This window comes from Triturus cristatus, chromosome 8 (assembly GCF_964204655.1).
Source record: "Triturus cristatus chromosome 8, aTriCri1.1, whole genome shotgun sequence".
NCBI lineage: Eukaryota > Metazoa > Chordata > Amphibia > Caudata > Salamandridae > Triturus > Triturus cristatus.
Genome location: NC_140591.1, coordinates 1,562,437,320 through 1,562,444,307, shown reverse-complemented (window position 1 = coordinate 1,562,444,307; position 6,988 = coordinate 1,562,437,320). Strand labels below are relative to the sequence as shown.

The 6,988-nt window shown below is 40.7% G+C and overlaps 1 pseudogene; it reads right to left on the bottom strand.

Moving 5' to 3' along the window:
- Positions 1–1,254: 1,254 nt before the first annotated feature.
- Positions 1,255–6,396, bottom strand: LOC146806148 (olfactory receptor 52K2-like; annotated as a pseudogene).
- Positions 6,397–6,988: the final 592 nt, after the last annotated feature.

The window sequence follows — 6,988 nt, the reverse complement described above, 5'->3', positions numbered from 1 at the left end:
GTGGTCTTGGGAGCAACCACCAACTCAACTGCAGAGAGCTGGGAACCTACTTCAACCCAGCTAAAGGATCCAGGTGTTGAACCAGTAAATCAAATAATAACCCCAACCGACCTGATAGCAAAGAACAGCAAAGCACAGAACAAAATTCGAAGGAAAAAAAGGAAAGGGAGGAAAAAGCTCATATCAAACGCTAATTTTTACACCAAAAAACAGCTCAACCCACAGCAAGAAGATAGCAAAAGTTTTATAGATGCAACGGAAATGGAGCCACGCCCACGCACACCGCAACAAGAGGCACAAGAGAGATTACAAGAGCGGCTAGCCAACTCTTTTCATGCCATAGCTCAAAAGACAACCAGAAGCCCAACCAAGAAACTTCAACCGGAAAAAAAAAACAATTACTTGACCAAAAAAACTGGGAACCAAGAAAGATCGACGACCCTACAGCCAAGTTTAACTTAACACAAAAAACTATGCCTATCACAAAGTTCATTAACAATACAGAATTTATTCAACCATCAAACAGCACAACTAACAGTAACACAACCGAAACAAGAGTCGATTACACACTAAGAGCCCAATCAAATAACCCAATTACGAGCAGTCCAAGCCGTCAACCTCAGTTCAATCAAAACAGTCACGCGTGTCTCCAACCAAATCCCAAAAACACCACCTATCAAGCAAACTCTACTGTCATCCTCTTTGTACCAGAATATACGTCCCTTGGCAGGGATGACATATTGAACAGGGGTAACATTCTTAAACTCCTTCACTCAATAACAAGCCTAGAGAATATTTACTCTTCAGACCTGCTTCAAATTGAATTCATTCCCAGCAATGACACCTGCCACCAAGAGACGACAAAAACAACTTGGAACACTCCCGAGACAGTAAAAAAGATAATGGAAGAAAAAACAATCTTCAAAAATTGGGGAATCGACTTACGACTTGTAGAACAACCTCGATACCCGGCACCTTTCTTATTTCCGCCCAGATCATCGGCGCGAAAAAAGACCAACTCTGTGCTAAAAGGAGCAAGGAGTTTCTCGCCGACAGCACAACCCAAACCCGGGATAACAATGGTTAATGGACAGGAACTCATGCAAAATGACCAAAATCTGCCAAATATCACTCAGAAGTGGACATCGATCCAGCGAACCATCAACACAGCCAATATTCCAAATTGACAAAGGGGACTTATCACTGAGAGCATTATAGATAAAGCCAAACAAATAAAAATTTGCATTTGGAATATCAACGGTCTGGCAAGTAAAAGACATGACCCTGAATTCCTACAGTATCTAAACTCATTTGACCTCCTGCTGCTCCAAGAAACCTGGGAGGAAGAACCATTTGAAATTCAAGGGTTTACATCATGCTTTCTCCCTGCCAGCAAAAACTCTACCTTCGGACGCAGATCAGGAGGTCTTGCCATTCTGGCATCCATAGCCACAATAGGAACAATAAGAACCACAGAGTTTTACATAACCCCCCAAGTGGAATCTTGACGGTAAAAATCCAGTTAACATTACAACAACACACTCAAGAGGTCATAATAATAAACACTTATATCCATCCAACACAAAAACGAAAGGCAGCAAATGAACTGATAAAGGTACTGCAAAAAATCTCCGAAGGAGACCTGTCCGACCAGATCATAGTCGGTGGTGACTTCAATATGTTCCTAATTAACACAGAATATGACAATAACATTCAGCAAGAACTTAGCACCGCATGGGGCGTACCAAGACAACGCATGGCTAAAATCGATAAATCAGCAACCAACTCAAAGAAACTACTGCGACAACTAGAAGACCTCAACCTAAGGGCACTGAATGGGCGTTTTGCTGGCGACAATCCACCGGCCCCAACGTTTCATTCTAATAAACATTCTTCCCATCTGGACTACACCTTTACATCCTTAAACATGTTCCCAATGATAACAACATTTAGGATAGGGGTAAGCGACCTTAGTGATCACCTCCCCCAAGAAGTCTCTATAAAAGCAAGAGCATTACTAAATGCAGAGCCATACACAGGTCCTGTGATAGATACAACATCAAACTTAAGGCGACTCCGATGCAACTCCAACAACATCACTACCATAAGTTTCGACGTAAAATACTTATACACTCAAACAGTAAAGTGCCTAAACACACCATCAGAAGAATGGCAAAACTTCATCCAAAACGTTACAGTTAAATTATCAAAAGGATCGTCAAAGAAGCTTTAAAACAAAAAGGGGAACTCAAATAAAACATCACTCTCTCCAGGAATGAAGATCCAAAAATGAATAATAAATCATACACTGAGAAAGATACGGAAAGATCCAGATAACAAAGGTTTGCAGATAACCCTGAGGGCAGCTAAAAAATCACTAAAACAGAAGAAATGGGAGAAACAGAAAAATAAAAACGATCAACTATGGGCAAAATTATTCCACGAAGCGAATCAAAAAAATAGCTCCAAATTCTGGAGAATGATTAAGGAAATAAAAAATCCAGACCATCGTGGCATAGACTCAAACATCACAGAAGAAGCGTGGACAAACTATCTAGCTAGGCACTTCAATAGTGAGGATACAGCCAAAGAGGAAGCGCCAAAAAGGTTGAGAACGGATGACGTGGCGGAAGGATTAGGCTATCACCAAAGAGAAACAAACAAAAAATGTAGTATCCTCCTCTTAAAAACGAACGATTCAAAGAATAACGTAGACATCTCTACAGATTCGGACCCACAGGAATCGACTATTGGGACAGATGATATCAGAAGACAAATAGCGAAAGGAAGACCAACAGGAGCCACAGGACCCAACGGCATACCATCAATGTTGTACAAAAACGACGTAGAGTTCTGGAGCGTCGCCTTAACACCTTTATTCAATTACGCAAAAACTACTCAGATACTACCCGAGTCATGGCACGGTTCAATAATTAGCCCAATTTATAAACACTCGAACAAAAAAGACCCAAAAAACTACCGTCTGATTACGTTAATTGATGTAGAAGCAAAATACTTTGCAGGGAACATACTAGAGGAATTAACCTCATGGGCCACAGAAAACTCAGTAATCCCGAACACCCAAACCGGATTCCGTCAGGGTCAAGGAACAATCACAAACATCATGGCCCTGACTCTACTGATGGAATCAGCAAGAGAAAACAACAAATCTTTATATCTCTCTTTCATCGACTACACTGCTGCATTCGATCATGTAGATCGCAACATGTTATGGCAAAAACTGGTCAAATGGGGTATACCTGCTCACCTTTAAATGTATTGATAGCACTACATTCTAACACCTGGATTAAAATCAAACTTGGTGCAGGCACACACACATTTCAAAACCAATAAAAACAACAAAGGGCCTCAAACAAGGCTGTGTCTTTGCTCCAACACTATTCAATCTCTTCCTAGCCGACCTACCTGGCGAACTAGATAAAAGCTTCTGCCACGCACCAAAGCTAGGGAAGACCACACTATCCAACCTGCTGTACGCAGATGACCTGGTGCTTATCAGCCAGACACCCATAGGTCTCCAGCACCTGCTAAATACTACCTACGCCTTTTCAAATAAAAACGCTCTGCAAATAAACTTCAATAAATCTAAGGTAATGGCAGTAAATTACAGAAAGAAAAGGGAATACAACTGGCACATAAATGGAGAACGAATGGAAAATGTAACAACCTACAAATACTTGGGTGTAATACTGGACTCGAAGATCGCCTTTAAACCTCAGCTGGACTCCCTGCGAGGCAAAGGAATGGCAACCTCCCTTGCCTTAAAATCCTTAAAGACAAAACTTCCAGATCTGACTTTTTACCCGCTCCTTCAAGTACTTCGTGCAAAACTACAACCAACACTTACCTACGGGAGCGAACCCCTTCAAGGGAAAGATGGCACCCTCTTGGACATAGTCATATCGAACTCTTACAGGCTCATCTTTAACCTGCCAAAACAAGTTTCCTCTGCACAAATACGACTGGAATTTGGCATCACGAAACAAACTCTAGAAAGACGGTGTGCATATGTCGTTGCCTGGCACAAGATACGCAACGCCGATAAAGATTCCCTAAACTCTAACATCTGGGAAGAGACACTTCGGCATCAAAAATCATCAGCGAGGAAGTACTTAATTGACTCTCTTGAAGTGCTGGGCCTATCCAACTTGTGGGGCATCCCAACAGACCACGTGACGTTTAAAAAAACAGCCAAAAAAGTAGTTAGACTTATTTCCACAGTTGAAGATAAGGAGGCCCTGACAAAAAAAGCACACAGCTGGATAATCCTTAATGACTATGGACCAATGCAACCACAGGCATACCTTAATGTTGGCATGAACCTAAGAAAGAAAGAAAAAATTTTAAAAATGCGCCTGGGCGTAATTCCTGTATATCCTCACTTACCGCCCTGGATAAGGAAAAATCTTCAACCACAATGCCGCCTGTGCAAAGTCGGAAAGGAAGACATTGTCCACGCAGTGTGCATTTGCCCTAAATTGAAAGATCTGAGATGCAAATTCCTGCGAGACTCCTTCAAAACTCATGGTATCCGGACATGTAGACAGGCAGTCAAACTTTGCTTCAATCCCAGCAAAACAAAATTAAACTGTCAGGTCGTAAAAAATGTTGAACTCGCTGGGGTCAGATACATGAGAGCCTGAGGACTGTTGACTTTAATAATGGTAAACTATAATCTGAATCACACTGGCAAATTCACAGGACAGAGAGAACTTTTAAACATCTTCTGGTTAATTGTCCTTGCAATTTTTAATTTCCTTTTATAATGTTTTTACTCGATTTGTAAAGATTTTAATTAATCATGCACAAATAAAATATTTACTTACTTACTTACTTACTTACCATCGCCAAACCATAAAGTAGGCCCTTTGCCGCAAACAGGCTTTATCAGAATTTGTTGTCAAACGGAGCAGCTTCTGCACACTTTCTCGCAGCTGTTTTTTTTTAATCCCATAAGTGATCGTATTTACCATGGGTGGCCCCATCAAATACCCATTGGTCATCAATATGAATATATGAAGTGGGATAATGTGAGACAATCTGTGCATTGCAGATGTGAGTGACACTAGCACATACAATGTTAAAATAGCACCAATATGTGAGGCACAAGCACCAATCACCATCATGCGTTCTTCCTTAGATTCCAGGCTGAAGACAGCCCGAAGGATCATAATGTAGGACCAGAGACATTTTAAAGCATGGGCAAAGTGGGCTCTGGCCCAGGGCCCCAGCCTTTTATGTGAGCCCACTGATAGAGCCAAGTCTGTTGTGCAGAGTCTTGTCCAGATGACCTTGAATAATTCTTAAACAGATGGTATTAAACACCATTTTCCTTTCATTTATTTTTAATGTAGGTGATGTGTTAAAATCTATCACAGATATTTTGCAGAAAATGTGTTTCATGGAACATCCCTAAAAATTTTTTTTAGATCAAAATAGGTCCTCACATATGATAAATGGGAGGGTGTCACAGGGATTATTTGCAGTAATATTAGTGTGCTGCAGCTGTGTTGCAATATTGAAAACACTTCGCTATCCCTGGATATTAGATGTAAACACATTAAGAATTTGGACAAGTGTACCTCTCCACTGTCTGTGACCTGGCCAAAGAAGGCATAAATTCAAAGCTGTTCTGAACAGGGGCCCCCAAAATAGGTTAGGCCCAGGGCCCCCAAAATCCTTAGGATCTCCCTGTGTGGGACAGAATGATGAACAACAAGTCCAAACCAACAATAAGTGAAACTAGATCCATGCCATACGTGTTATTGAAGGTCATGTCAACAAATGCTAGCTTTATCACAGCCATGTGTTCATAGTACACATGGTGGATATGATTGGATCCGCAGAAAGGGATCTTCTTTAGAAGAAATGAAAGAGGAGATATGAATACCACAGCTCTAGTTATAACAGCTAGACCTATTTTACCAATAGGTATGTGGGTAAGAATGGATGTGTATCTCAACAGATTTCATAGGTTATATAGCTGTCAAAAGCCGTGGCCAAAAGAACTGATAACTTCATCATAACAAATGAATAGATAAAGAACATCTGGTTAAGTCAGAAATCACATCAAATTTCTCTAGAATCAAACTAAAGAATGCCCAGCATTTATGGCATGCTAGATGTGGCAAGAACCAAATCACTGCTGGGCAACATGTACATCAAGAGGTACATGGGCTCATGGAGGTTGTGCTCTACTTTGATAACAAAGAGAAGGATGACATTCACCACAAGTGCAATGATGTAGGCTGAGCAGAACGGAATAGCAATCCAATGGTAAAACACTTCAAGGCCTGGTATACCCAGCAGAACAAATGTGGAAGGTCTTGATACACTGATGTTGGTATCAGCCACAATCTCCTGGAGAAGTCCCATATTGGACATTTTCCAGGAACATATGACCTATTGAATCAAGTAAGAAGAGAATAGATTACCATATATATAGGCAAGTACATGAATGTTGTGATAGTAAATACATAGTTTATTATCTAGTAAGAGAGCTCATTCACTTAGGAGTTAGATGTTCACAACTGTGTTCTTCTGCTCTGAATAGCACATGCTACTAGTTGTTGGTAAGTGAGATTATGTATTTTGTAAGATTTTTCATGGTTCCTGAGCCGAGTTTCAAATGCTAATGTCATTGATCTTACAACTTATAGAGCAAATCATAGTCCTGTGAAGTGTTGCATCTTAGCTATTTACTTTATGTATTCTATAACATTAGTGTTGAACCATATTTGCTGGATATTGTGTCAGTTGATACAAGAAGGTGACAGAGAGGGTTGGTGCCCATCTGGTACCCATCCTCTTCTTCATTAATGTATAATTTAGAAGTGCCGTGTTGTGCTGTATTTTATTGTGTTGTGCTCTAAGGGCAATATTTATGGCAAAGTCATGCATCACAGCAAGTCACCTTGCTGTGCTGCCCTGTGTGACTGGGAAAGAGCAGGAATGCACCGTATTAAAA